This window comes from Budorcas taxicolor, chromosome 19 (genome assembly GCF_023091745.1).
Source record: "Budorcas taxicolor isolate Tak-1 chromosome 19, Takin1.1, whole genome shotgun sequence".
NCBI classification, from domain to species: Eukaryota; Metazoa; Chordata; class Mammalia; order Artiodactyla; family Bovidae; genus Budorcas; species Budorcas taxicolor.
The window spans coordinates 4,483,111-4,498,666 of record NC_068928.1 but is presented as its reverse complement, the minus strand read 5'-3'; positions in this window follow the sequence as shown (position 1 = coordinate 4,498,666).

Here is a 15,556-nt window from a genome sequence, read left to right as displayed (position 1 = left end):
ATTGGAAAAGACAGAGGACAACAGAGGATGAGATGGCTGGATGACATCACCGACTCAATGGAAGTGAATTTGAGTGAACTCTAGGAGTTGGTGATGGACAGGGAGGCCTGGCGTGCTGTGATTCATGGGTCGCAAAGAGTCAGACAAGACTGAGCGACTGAACTGAACTGAACTGAATCCCTATTAAAACTGAGCTTTGAATCAGTTCATCCTCTGAACGATTTAGTGTCTGCCTCTCACCTACCTGCCTTCTCATCCAGTGCTTCAGACCACCTCTACAATGTCAGATAGTCAAACAAAACATAGCAAGACATATGCAGAAAGAAGGCCTGAAATAGCATGATTGAATCATATGCACAGAAGAGCCAGTTTTCAGACATGGCTTTGGGAAAACTGTGAGGAATATGTTCAAGAGAACTAGAATTTATAAAAAGAAGCAAGTTGAAATTCTAGAAAAATTTCAGAAGAAAATGTTTAAGGCATTGATTAACTCAATAATATTTATCAGCCACCTAATACAGGTGAAAAGGGGCCAAGAGAACAAAAGAGAATTAAGTACCCTTATAGCACTCACATTCTGCTATATAGGAAGACAAAATAAGCAATAAATATAAGTGAGTAAATACTATATTCAAGTGTTAAAAGAATAATTGAGAAAACAGATATACATTTCAGGTAGGTAGGCGATGGTTGGAGTGAGTTGTTACAATTTAAATACAGTTGATAAGCAGGCTTCATTTAGAAGGTGATAAAGTCTTGACGGGGATAAATCAAGCTGATATCTCTGAAGAAAACATGAGCAGAGAGAACAACCAGCTGTAAGATCCTAAAACCAGAAACTGATTGGTAAATTCAAGGAACAGCAGGGATGTTAGGGTCGATGGAGCAGAGCAAGTTGGAGAGCAGTGGGAGGAGGGGACAGGGAGAAGGGATTGAATGATATTGAACTTTATTGACTTTTTCTCTGAGCGATAAGGGAAGACATCAGGAAGCTCTGAGCAGAAAGGCTTATAATCTAATGCACATCTGAAAATGTTTCTTCAATAACAACAACAGAAACTGTAAAGGACAACAGTGGAAGCAGGGAGAGCAGTTAAGAATTATTGCAGAAAACTGGAAAGAGATTGATATGGTTCAGACAAAATTGATGTCAGAATATATAGGGAGAAGTGTTTGAATTCTGTACATATTTTGAATGTGAAACCGATTGTTGTTCAGTTACTCAGTTGTGTCTGGCTCTTTGCAACCCCATGGACTGCAAAGGCTTCCCTCTCCTTGACTATCTCCCTGAGTTTGCTGAAACTCATGTTCACTGAATCAGTGATACTTGCCAACCATCTCATCCTCTGTCATCCCCTTCTCCTCTTGCCTTCAATCTTTCCAGCATCAGGGTCTTTTCTGATAAGTTGGCTCTTCATTTTAGGTAGTCAAAATATTGATGCTTCAGCTTCAGTATCAGTCCTTCCAATGAATATTCAGAGTTGATTTCCTTTAGGAGTGACGAGTTTGATCGCCTTGCAGTCTATAAAAATTAAATGTTGCATATGAGAAAGTAATTATTAATAGAACCCTCTTTTACTTTCAAAAATGCTCTGTTTGGACAATGAATCGTATGATCTCCTTAGTTAAATCAGGATGAAACTCTCTAGGTTATATTGCATTCTTATTTTAGGACACAGCTTGATTCTGAGTTATAACTTATATAGGATCCAATCATCAATATTCATAAAGTGATTTGTCTTTCTTAATGCTTTAGAATAGTTTAACCATCATAGAATGAGTAATTCAATAAAGGTTTTTGAAAATTCAGACTTGAATCTGTCTTGGTCTGATGGTCTTTGAAGAAGAAGCTGTTGGAGGGGGAGTGGTCATCTTTCTTGATTCTTTGTTTCATTTTAGTGATTTGGAAAGGATGTAGTCTATTGTAGGGCTTCCCTGGTAGCTCAGTTTGTAAAAAATCCACCTGTAATGCAGAAGTTCCACTTGGGATTTACCTTTTTAATTTTTCAGTAATATGCTCATACTTATATTTCTCAATATATCAACTCAGAGATGAAGTTTTATTGAAATTGTACCTCTTAAACTCTCTCTCTCAACAGTTTGCAGTTAGCCATGGGCATTATTGGAGATACTATTATTTTTTAAAATTTTGTCCCAGCCCATTATAAAGGGATTTTCTTTTCAATCCTGTTGTGCAGGCTCGGTTGCTCAGTCATGTCCAACTCTTTGCAATCTCATGGACTATAGCCTGCCACGTTTCTCTGTCCATTGGACTTTCCAGGCAATAATATCAGAATGGGGTGCCATTTCCTCCTCCAGGGAATTTTCTTGACACAGGGATTGATCCCCCACCCTTGTATCTCTGCATTGGCAGATAGTTTCTTTACCACTGTGCCACTGGGGAAGCCCAATTATTTTACAGTTTTAAATAAAATACATAATAGTTTTATAACTATAATTACATATTTATTTAATATGGTATCTATGTTCACTGGATTAAGTGATTGCATTTTGTGGTATAGTTATTCAATCAACAAATGTTTATTGAGGTCTTGCCATACGGTAAGCTGTATGTTGAGAAGTGGGGATATGCAATGGGTTGACTGTGTGTCCCCTTCAAATTCATAAATTGAAGTCCTAACCCCCCCAACTGATAGTATTAAGAACTGGACTTTGGGGAGGCATTTAGGGCATGGAAGTAGGGCCCTCATGAATGGGATTAGTACCCCCAGAGAATTATCTTATTTTCTCTCTGCCACATGAGGATACTGTAGGAATTCTGCAACCTGGAAGAGGGCCCTCACCAGAACTTCACCATGCTGGCACCCTGACTTCAGAAATCCAGGCTCCAGAATGGTGAGATACAAATTTCTATTGCTATACAAATTTCATAGACCACCAAGTCTATGATACTTTGTGGTAGCTGTCCAAAAACAGGATACAGTGAAGAACATGAAGGTATATGGTCTCAGTCCTTACCACGAGAGACAATGACAAACAAGTGCAGGCATAAATCAATGAAGTAACCATAGTCCATGCAAATAAAAAGATATGTGGTCAAAAATGAAGAAAATGAGGCTATTTTAGATAAAATGATCAGAGAAGAATTTTCAGAGAGGTGCTGCTGAAGCTATAGGATAAGCAAAAGCCCACCACTTAAAGCCCGCCACTTCTTGGAAATAATATTCCAGGAAAAGAATTGCATGTGTGGTGTTCCTGAGAATGCAAAGAATTTGTCATGTTTAAGAAGCTGAAAAATTACCAGTTTGACTGAGGAGACAGGGACCTCAAATTAAGTTGAGGCTGGACAGGCTTCCCTCATCTTAAATTTCAGGTTTTTCTTGAATTCCAGAAAATCTTCATGTTCATGTTCTTGCCCATTTTCTCCATTATCTCCTTCAAGAAATCTAATCAGTCTTTTTTTAGAATTTCACACTGAGGAGCATAAATAGCATAAATAACAAGTAGTATAAATTCAGAGTGCATGATGGGGCATGGCGAACTGCTTTCTTATGGTTTCCAAGGATAATTGATAGTGATTCCTAAGTCCCCTTTCAGCAGTCTGAACTGATAGGGACGATTTTCTGCATAAAATAGGAGCATAACATAATACCCTTTTTTCTAGTGGTATTTGTTGAAACTGTAAATATTGGATATTTAACAGTTTATGTCAAGAACTGCTAAGAATATAATACTTTCACCCTATTTGCATGGAAGCACACTTGACATCGTTTTGTGGACGTTAACAGAATATATGAGATTTCTTAGAGACAAAGGACATTGTTATGCACAGCATAGAAGGCAGTATAAGCTTCACGTTTGTGTCATTTCCCCTTGGCCCTCCAAGTCACATGGGGAGATGCAGTATGCAGAAAATTTTGTCTTATAGCTAAAGAAACTGAACTTCAGTAACTTGAATCTTTTCTGATGGATAGTAAGCAAACCTACTTGATGTTTTTTCTAGAAGGAGAAATTATTTTATTAAACACTAAGCAAACATGCCCCCGGTTCCAGAGAGAGATATATCAAATTTACAAGGCTATTTTTCTATACACACACCCTTGGAAAGTTATTTTAAAACAAAAGGGCAGTTAGTGCCCACACTCATTAGACATGCAGAAATTCAGAGACTTAGAGAGAATTAGTAGTAGTCAAAGTCACTCAGTCGTGTCCAACTCTTGCGACCCCATGGAATGCAGCCTGCAAGGTTCCTCTGTCCATGGGATTCTCCAGGCAAGAATATTGGAGTGGGTTGCCATTTCTCTCTCAACAATTAATTCCTATCAGAGACTTTGCTACCTTACAAGGGAATGTGTAAAATACTGTATTTCTGTTTTGCATATAACCTCTGGAGCACTGTACACTTCTGAAAATTCTGTGTATGCTTTTCTCTTGACAGCTATACTAGCATTCTCTATGGACTGTTGTTTCATGCTTGCTTGTGATAAATACATTGTAAGGGAAGGAACAGCAGCAGGAAAACAGAGAGAGAAGACTTTGGAAGATATTTCCATTATTCATGGCAGGGAAGGGGTTGAACTGAAAACACGAGGGGCCCCAGAGAAGGAAGCAGGAGGAGACTTCCAGTCAGTCCCTCTGTGTACTCATCCCTGGGGGATGTAGGACATGACCTGCCAGAAGCCTCTCCTCATCCACAACTTCCAGATGGTTCAGGCAGAAATTCATCTGTGACAATTCAAAATCAAGCAGCCCAGCAGCATTTTATTCCTAGACTCATTAATGAGGTTAAACAAGCACAAATCAATAGGAGGCAATGAAAATACTCTCTGCAGGAAAGAATGCATTTGTAAAGGACACCAAAAATATACTTGCAAATTAGAAAGCAATTTGAGAAAGTACATAATTCTATTCTCAAAAAGTAACAGAAACATGGAATAAGAGGCGCAATGGAAGAAGAATTTCCTGTAGTCATGTGATTATGTGGACAAGTGATTTCTTTAATATGGTGGGAGTTTATTACTTTAAAAAAATGATTGATTAATTAATTTTTTGCTGTGCTGGGTCTTTGTTACTGTGTACAGGTTTTCTCTAGTTGTAGCAGGTGGGGGTCTACTCTTCAGCTGCAGTGTGTGAAATGATAGTGGTGGCTTCTCTCATTGTGAAGCTAGGGGTTCAGGGCATGCAGTTTACTTAGTTGTGGCACACGGGCCTCGTTGCCCCATAGCATGTGGAATCTTCCTGCATCAGGGATCAAACCCATGTGCCCTGTATTGGCAGGCAGATTCTTAACCACTGGATCCCTGGGGAAGTCTGGGTGTTTGTTACTTTTGTTTGTGTGTTTTGCTCTTAGATTGAGGAAGGCTTTTTAATTTAAGCAGTTGAAAATTGAGTGCTGACCATTTAACATGGGGTATTGAAGTCAGAAACACCAGAACACAAGTTCCCCCATCATCTGCACTTACTGCCTATGTAATTTTGGATAAGTCTTTTGATTTAGTTTTGCTTTACTCACTCAACTATAAAATAAGAATTACAGTAACCACCAGGCTAGTGCATGGGATTTTGTAAAGATCAGTGAGATAATATGTGACTGAAAGCTTTCTCTATTGTAAGAAAAAATGCTGCCAGCCATTATTACTACTTCCATCATTATAATTAATTCCAAGATCAATCATCTTAATGAGTATGAAAATTAAAAACTCAAAACTATAGTGATGAATCACCTCACATCGGTCAGAGTTTAACCAGAAAAAGCAAACAAAATGACATTTTAAATGCATCATGAGAACTTTTCTTTACATTGAAACTTTCCTAAGATAAAGGGAAATTTTTCCATATTTATTTTACTTAAATTTTCAGGACTTATGATTTTAAGATAATTAAGAAAGGAAAGACATTTTTACTCTTTTCACTATTTTTACAATATTCTCTCAAAAATTATCCACATCCAACAGAGAATGATAAACAAAAACAGTCTAATATTCAGGGAAATGGAGGTAGGAGTTGAGCAGCTAGAATTTGTCAAGCTGAGCAAATTGGACCTTGTCTTTCCCTGACATTTCAAGGAAAAGTTAATGGCAGAAGTAGAGAGGAACTAAGCTCTGTTGCAGTAAAAAGATATGTTGACCACATCTCTCATTCTTGAGGTCAAGAAGACCTCTATGAAAAGAAAAGTTTCTCAGGTTTAAAAAGGGAGAGGGGCACCATCCCATAATAAGTGCTGTCAATCTGCCAGAGACCATCCTGCTGCAATCCACCTTGGCTAAAAGATGTGCATGCATATCAGGGAGGGCCCTGGGTCTAATCAGAGAGGGGAAAAGAAGCAAGATGACTGACCAGATGAAAACAAAGACCCAGAATCACTGTCCTTTGTAAATGATCCAACTCCCTTTTTAGCACACTTCTCATTAGTGAGGATACCCTCACGCTTCTCTGGGTGTGCGTGTCTGCCTTTCTTCTGTCTAAAATAAACTGCTTCTCTGCAGTGCTCTCCCATACATGTTGTACTTCTAATAATAAACTCTACCTGTTTTACAGCCTTAGTCTTTTTTACAATTTTTTTTTTTAAGAAGAAGAAAAAGGCTCTCTTCTAGCCACTGGACACTAATGGACTAGTGGTTAAGATTCCAGGTTTTCACCAAGGTGGCCCAGGTTTGATTCCTGACCAGGGAACTGAGATCTTTTTTCAAGCCACTGCTCATTGCTCTTGTCCTGAGATCAAAACTGGGAGATGTTGGTAAATCTAAAAGATAATGTATGAAAATGGAAAGTATTTAGAGGACTGATAAATGATTTAGGAGGGAAAAAAAGATTAAAATATAATGCTTATGGTGATGAGAAATTCACATTGTAGCATCCTAAGACAAAAGTAGCATTTGGAAGAAAAGAAAGTGAAGTCCTCAGTGGTGCTGGACTCTTTGCAACCCCATGGACTGTAGCCTGTCAGGCTCCTCAATCCATGGGATTTTCCAGGCAAGAGTACTGGAGTGGGTTGCCATTCCTTTCTCCAGGGGCTATTCCCAATCCAAGGATCCAACCCAGGTCTCCTGTATTGCAGGAAGACTCTTTGCCTTCTGAGCCACCAGGGAAGCCTCCAGCAATTGGAGGTACCAGGTAATGGAAGACTTGGGTATGGATCGCCCTGGAGCCAAAAACAGGAAGACTGCTGATAAAGTTCTCTTGTGGGATCCATGCTGCCAAGTGAGTTTTCTTTCCCTACCAGAGGTTTTCCAGAGGGAGGTGAGACCCAGAGGAAGGTGAGTTGGTGCCTCAATACTTAAACAAAAGAATGAGGTGAAAATCTATATTCTGAAAGCTAAGATGCCCAGCATCAATTTTAATTTATGGAGATAGGGTGCTTTTCCTCCAATAGTTTGATAGGTTAATACAGTGAGAAGCAAATCTTAATGTGGGTTTTCCTATAGAAAGTTGCTTCCATGTGCTAGAAAAAATACTCAGGATTCTTTGTGTCCAGTTGACACAGTAGTTGTTATGGTAATTACTCTGCATTGGATGACAGGCAGTGAGCACACAAATCTAGCTTTGGGCAAATCCGCCTATTTGGTTTTTTTCCTCCTCAAATGAATGGTCAAATTTCTTAAGTAAATAAATACATTTTTTTCATTAAAAATGCAAAATTCACAGATGAAATCTACCTTCAGTCCAAAATTCTTCAGCAGACAGAGTCTAAAAACCTTCAAGCAAGGAATATTTGGTGAAACTTGGTTTAAGTAAAAATACAATGTTCATAACCTATCAAACTCAATTTTTATCAATATTCACCAGGGTCCAGGGACTTTTTAATGGCAGTGTTTGCCTCATCTACTCTGCAAATATTTAGTGAATACCTACCCTATATAAGGCATAACATTTGCACGTTCAGAGAAAATTGAGGCCAGGAGAAAGATATTCTTTTTTTGCAATATTTAGACTATAGCTCCAGATGTCAAATAAATCTACTTAATATTGCTTTATTTAGATCAGTTCAACATTAAAATTTTCATACTGATACTACATTAGTGAATAGAGCTTTTTATTAATTTATTTGAAATGCTTTATCTGTTTAATGTTTAATGAGATTTCAAACAATTATACCAGCCGCATGGTATTTTTTTCAGTACATTATTACTTTAACAAAGAAACACAATTTTTGTTCTTCTGTGTAAACTTCTGAGTTTCCATAAACCTCAAAATAAGAAAAATGGTTTACAGGCCAGATGTAAGACTTCTTCTTAATGGAATCCACATATACTGCACTGGAAATGCCCTCATGGTATGATGAGTCCTTAAGGACTTTCTTCAGTTTCATCTCTGACCTTTTCAGATTGTGATAAATTCTGATGGTTTATATTTTTTTATAAGGAGACATTTCCATCCTGAGAAAAATAAGAAAGAAGGAAGATAATTGATTCAAAGAGCAAATCTTTCGTCAAAATCTGGAAATGTGTTGTGGCATGGATAATTCAGAAAGACTGACATGCTGCCGGAAAGTAGTTATATCATAGTTTCCAAAGGCAGAACAAATGTCAAAAGATGCTGAGCCAAATGTTAAATTGTCAAAAGAATGGTTTCGCTCTATGTATTTTAAACATGGAAGAAAAAAATGAGTTGACAATTACTGGTTGATAACATTATCTTAAACTATTAATTATTAGCTACAAAAGAGATAAAGGTTTCAGCAGTTGATGGCTAGGAAATTTATTATAGTTTTGTAGGGGCATTGAAGGACATTGGCTATTGATGAATCAGAGTATTTTCAGATTCCAGTTTACTCTAAACATGCCTAACACATGACACTTAATAAATCATGTCAACTTCCTTCTCTTTCTTCTCACTTCCCAACACATAGGAAGAAGCTTTGTTAATGTTCAGCGGAAACTGAGCTTGCCTGAATCCAAAGAGTACTTGAATCATTTTCTAAGTTGGTGGTTCTCGTAAAGCGTGGCCCTTGGACCAGTACCAGTAATATCATCTAGGAACTTGTTAGAAGTTCCCAGAGTCTCCTGGGAGTTCAGGCTGCACACCAGAGTTTTAAAATCAGAACACATGGAGATGGGGTCCAGAAATCATCCCCAGGTGATTCAGGGTTTGCTAGAGTTGAAAATTCCCATCTTGGTAACTTGAGAATGAGCAAAACTTGTGGGAGAGCACATTTAGCATTTCCATTTGAGACTCTGTCTCAGTCAGTGATTTCTGTGGCTCTCAGAAAATTCACTTCCATAGCCTAAAACTGTTCTAGAAGTAGTAGTGAAAGTCATTCAGTTTTGTTCGACTCTTTGCTACCCCGTGGACTATACAGTCCATGGAATTCTCAAGGCCAGAATATTCGAGTGGGTAGCCTTTCCCTTCTCCAGGGGATCTTCCCAACCAATGAACTACATTGATTAGATAATTGTCAAATACCTTTGAGTAAATTTTTTCATAGAATTTATAGACTCAGTCATAAACAATAGGAAAGAGCTTACTTAAGTTAACCCATTTCATTTATATAGGTGTCCCTTTGTGTAGTGGCTCCAAATATCTTTTACTTGCTTTACAGAGCCTTTCATCTGAGCAAGGGAAATTGTCATGTTTTTTATCTATTCTTAGTGTTGAATGTAAATTGGAATTTGATTTAAAAACACTGTATAAATTTCTAAAATCATCCTGTAAGTTGGAAAATCAGATGTAAAACTTACACTTAAATATCTTTTATGAAGATACAATAGTGAGGTTCAACCATATATCTCAAAATATTCCCAACACAGCCAGTTGTTCCTCCATCATTGATGAAAAGATTTCTGTTTTTTTGTTTGGACATTGGTTGATGCATTTGGTTGGAAGCCATGAAAAACACAACATATTTAATGTAATTTAACATAGCAAGATGCTTAGATTCTAAGAGCATAAGAAAACTGATGTTAACAAAGAAAATAGGATATTAGCCATTAAATCATGCTTGTTTCAGGGAATTATATTTATTGATTGATATAGTGGGAAGAATTTCTAACATGATTTAAGGTATTATTTTTCCTCTCTTTTCCATTTTAACCTGAATATGTGTAGTTTAATTTAAATAAATAAACAGCCCATATGTTATAGGATTTTGGGCATCTTACTTGACTGTATGTTATATTTTAGTAAAATTTCCTATTAAGAATAGATTAAAAAACTAAAAAAGAAAAATTGAGATCCAAGAAAACGAGTATTAATCATAGTTTGAAACACATAAGTAGTTCCATGATTTGGGACAACACAGAAGTCTCAATTTTCTCATTTATGTTCTTCTGCAAATGGATCCTGAGAACTGGCTTGGAGGTTAGTGGTGTGTGTGTGTGTGTGTGTGTGTGTGTGTGTGTGTGTGTGTGCATGCACACATGTGTATGAAAGAGAGAGAGAGAGAGAAAAGACTCTTCTCTGTGTAGAAATGTCTTAGTCTTGCATGGTGCACGAGCTCTATTGTAGGAAATATATAATTTCTAGCAGTGACTGTAGTCAGAGTCAAATCATCTGCATATAACCTATTTTGTGTACTAAAGATAGGGAGCCATGAAGTTTCAACTAAATGATGTCTGTTCTATAACCTTGCATTAAAATAAAATAAAAACAAAAAGAAACTAATCCTTTAGTGTGAATTCATGACATAGATCTTCCTGGTATTCATACATCTCTTTTAACAATTTGCTAAATATTTTCAACTGAATACTTGGTACTCTGAGTTCAGTTCAGTCATTCAGTCATGTCCAACTCTTTGCGACCCCATGGACTGCGGCATGCTAGGCCTCTCTGTCCTTCACCAAATCCTGGCACTTACTTAAACTCATGTCCATTGAATTGGTGATGCCATCCAACCATCTCATCCTCTGTCATCCCCTTCTTCTCCTGCCCTCAATCTTTCCCAGCATCAGGATCTTTTCAAATGATCAGCTCTTCACATCAGGAGGCCAAAGTATTGGAGTTTCAGCTTCAACATCAGTCCTTCCAATGAACACCCAGGACTGATCTCCTTAAGGATGGACTGGTTGGATCTCCTTGCAGTCCAAAGTACTCTCAAAAGTCTTCTCCAACACCACAGTTCAAAAGCATCAATTCTTCGGTGCTCAGTTGTCTTTATAGTCCAACTCTCAATCCATACATGATTACTGGAAAAGGCATAGCTTTGACTAGATGGACATTTGTTGGCAAAGTAACGTCTCTTCTTTTTAATATGCTGTCTAGGTTGGTCATAGCTTTTCTTCCAAGGAAAAATCACCTTTTAATTTCATGGCTGCAATCACCATCTGCAGTTATTTTCGCGCCCAAGAAAATAAAAGAGTACTTGGTACTCTAGAGATCTTGAATTAAATAAATCAGAATTTCAATTTAATATATATCTGTTGAGCACCTATAAAATGACAGATAAGATACTAAGTTCTGGGATTAAAATGCTACAGGAGACAGAAATAGTTTCCTAATGTCTTGGAGTGGGAATTCCAGCAGTTCAAGCAGATACTAAATCAACAATAACTAAATGTGTTAATTTTTAATTTAGATAGGAATCTGCAAAAGCAAATTAATAAAAATTCCACTTTCCAGACACGCAAGACTGAGAGGGGTATCCAGCATACACGCTATCATACATCCCCGTTTATGTCATTATAACACTTACCACATAGTCTTCTGCGTCATTTGTACGTATCACTCTCACACTAGATTAAATGCCTTAGAAGACACTCAAATGTTCTATTCATTCTTTGCTTTTATGTACACAGGAGGAAATAAAGAAAAGAGACAATCTCTCATCTCTATATATCTACCCATGCAATTAATACTTGCATTCATCAAAAGTGCTTTTTGATGGGACTTCCCTGGTAGTCCAGTGGCTAAGACTCCATGCTCCCAATGCAGAGGGCCTAGGTTCAATTCCTGCACAGTGAACTAGATCCCATATGCCACAACTAAGAGTTTGCATGCTGCAACGAAAGATCCTGCATGATGTAACCAACATCAAAGGTTCTAACTGCAACATCTAGGACTGAGTGCAGTCAAATAAATGAACGAGTAATAAATTTTATTTTAAGTTTCTGAAGTGGGTCAAAAGAAAAAACAAAACATAAAAAACTAACTGACTAAAACAACCCCCCAAATCAAAAGCAGAAGCAAACCAAAAAATGCTTCATTTGTTTTCTTGGTAATACAATATTCCTATGCTTCTGTTTCTTGGGGTTCTACTCTCAAGGACACTAATTTGTTTTTATTTTAGTTGCTAAGTCATGTCTGATTCTCTTGTGACCCCATGGACTTTAGCCCACTGAGCTCCTCTGTCCATGGAATTTCCCAGGCAAGAATCCTTATTTCCTTCTCCACAGGATCTTCCCGACCCAGAGATCAAACCCATGTCTCCTACACTGGCAGGCAGATTCGTTACCACTGAACCACGGGGGAAGCAGGGCACTAATCAGCTTAATGTTAATGGAGACAGTAAAAATATCAGAAATGGAGGTCAATGACCACATCTTTCGAGTAGTCATGTGTGGATGTGAGATTTGGACCATAAAGAAGGCAGAGAGCAGAAGAATTACTGCTTTCAAACTGTGGTGCTGGAGAAGGCTCTTGCCAGTCTCTTGAACAGCAAAGAGATCAAACCACTCAATCCTAAAGAAAATCAACTCTGAACTCTCATTGGAAAGACTGGTGCTGAAGCTGAAACTCTGATACTTTGGCCACCTGTGCAAAGAGCTGACTCACTGGAAAAGACCCTGATACTGGGAAAGATTGCAGGCAGGAGGAGAAGAGGGCAACAGAAGATGAGATGGTAGGATGGCATCACCAGTTCAATGGACATGAACCTGGGCAAACTCTGGGTGATGTTGAGGGACAGGGCAGCTTGGCGTGCTGCAGTCCACGGGGTCACAGAGTCAGACATGACTAGGCAGCTGAGCAACAATGACTATATCTTTGTAGCCAAAGACAAAATGAAGACAGAGTTAGAATGTGAGAAGACACAAAAGGACTCTTCGTTTTTTCAGCTTCTCTCTAACTATTTAACCCTGAATTCAGAGGACAGTAAGATGAAATTGGAGTGAGAAAGAAGAGGAGTAGGAGAAAAAATGAATTAAAAAAAATATTTTAAGGGAAAAAAACCCAAATTATTAACCAGTTAAGAGAAAAGGACTTCCCTTTTCTCTTAGATGGCTTAGATGGTAGAGAGTCCACTTGCAATGCAGAAGACCCAGGTTCAATCCCCGAGTTAGGAAGATTCCCTGGAGAAGGAAATGGCAACCCATTCCAGTATTCTTGCCTGGAAAATCCCATGAACAGAGTAGCCTGGTGGGCTACAATCCATGGGGTTGCAAAGAGTTGGACACAACTGAGCGAGTTTCACATAAGAAAACAGGAAAGCTTAAAGAAACGGTCTACAGAGTTCAAGGAGATGGTCAGCAAAACCCAAGCTAGTAACTTAAAATAATTAATCAATTAGAAAAACTTCAGAAATATGATGATAGATAAAAGCAGATGTTTCAAAAATTAAAAATTAGAGTATCCAATAAAGAGAAGTTTTTTTTTTTAATTAGGTTAAATCTTGAGACTGTCATAAACAAAGCACATACAAATGAAAATTTAGAAAACATTGATCAAAATGGCTAAATCAACTTAATAGAAATACCAAATAAATCAGTTATCATTCAGTTGGTAATACAAGCCTCTCCCAAAGGGACAATAAAATTTTACAAATATTTAGGTAACAAAAATTTTTTTTATCATAACTGCTTTAGAGAACAAAGAAAGAAGGAATATTATCCAACTTATTTTATGAAACTTGCATAATTTGAACAAAAGCAGTGCAAAGAAAGTATAAACTAATTATATTTATGAAATGTATAGTTATAAAATTTCTAAATGCAAAATGACTGAATTAAAATTATGCACAAACTAAAAAATATCCTGACAAGTAAGATTTATTCAAGGAATAAGATCATTGAATCTTTGAAAATCTATTTTCATATTAACATCACATTAACAATTAAGAGTAAACAAGAAAATTTGCTTGCTGAAATACATGCAGAAAAATTATCTACTAAAAATTCTTAACAAACTGGGAATAGAATAAAGGCTCTTTTGGTTTTTGACTTTATAAAAGTTCCTGTGCAGGAAAAAGGATAAAAAATATAAACTAAATGGTAAAACTTTGAAGGACTTCAAGTAATAAGACTAATATATCTGCCATTACTTCTAATATTAATATTATATTAAAGGTTTTAGATAATAAAAAGACAAGAAAGATATAAAAGAAAACTGAAATAATGGAAAGCTGTACAACTCTCCTTATTTTCAAATAATTAAGTTTTATACATAAAAATTCAAGAGAATTTGTAGTAAAATTATTAAAAATAGAATTTGCAGGAAAATTATTTAAAATAATATCATGATCTTCAGATACTTGATCTACATATATAAACTAATAAGAGCATTATTCCAGTGAAGTGTAACCATTTAAAAGATTCTCATTCATAGTAATAATAAAAGCTTAAAAGAAAAAAATCTAAGAATAGACCTCTCAAATGATTTATATGTGGGTAAAATTATAAAATGTTGCTAAAAGAGACAAGAGAGAGCTAAACAAATTGTGACATACTATGCTTATGTATGGGAATCCTGAATATTACAGTGACATTGATTATCCCAGATAATAATGCATAATTTAATGTTATTCTGATCAAATCCCAATATGATACTGTGAAAATGTCTCATGAAAATTTTGAAAAAGGAAAATATATAGGAAATTGTTATTTCAATATAAAGATTATTATAAATCTATACTATGAAATTATTATAAATGATACAGAATGAGATAATTAGACAAATAGAACAGAATAGAAAGCTCAGAAAAAGTCCCAGACCTACATGGAAGTTGATATATGGCAGCAACAGTTTTACACAGTGGGAAAATCCAGGTTACTTAAAAATGGCCCTAGGGCAAATTTTTATTCATCTGGAAAAAATATTTCAAAATAAGATTCATACTACATATCACATAAAGATGTAAATATAAAAAGCAAAACTTTATTCTGGAAAAATGCAGCAAAATTCTTTATTAGGACAGATTAAGGAAACATTTCTTCACAAACAATAAATCAGTTATTGCACTGACAGTTTTGAAAAGTTAAAACAAAATTTCTTTGTAAAACTATCATAAACCATGTGAAAATGTCAACAATTAGAAAAAATGCTTGTAATGCATATAATCATAAAGTATAAATATAGAGAATATAAAAATAATTCCTGAAACTTATTAAGAAGGGCTCTTCATTTATTTCAGTTTTTCTATATCTATAAGTTCAGTTCAGTCGCTCAGTTGTGTCCGACTCTTTGCGACCCCATGGACTGCAGCACGCCAGGCCTCCCTGTCCATCACCAACTCCCGGAGTTCACCCAAACCCATGATGTCCATTGAGTCGGTGATGCCATCTAACCATCTCATCCTCTGTCATCCCCTTCTTCTCTTGCCCTCAATCTTTCCCAGCATCAGGGTCTTTTCAAATGAGTCAGCTCTTCACATCAGGTGGCCAAAGTATTGGAGTTTCAGTTTCAACATCAGTCCTTCTAATGAATATTCAGGACTGATCTCCTTTTGGAT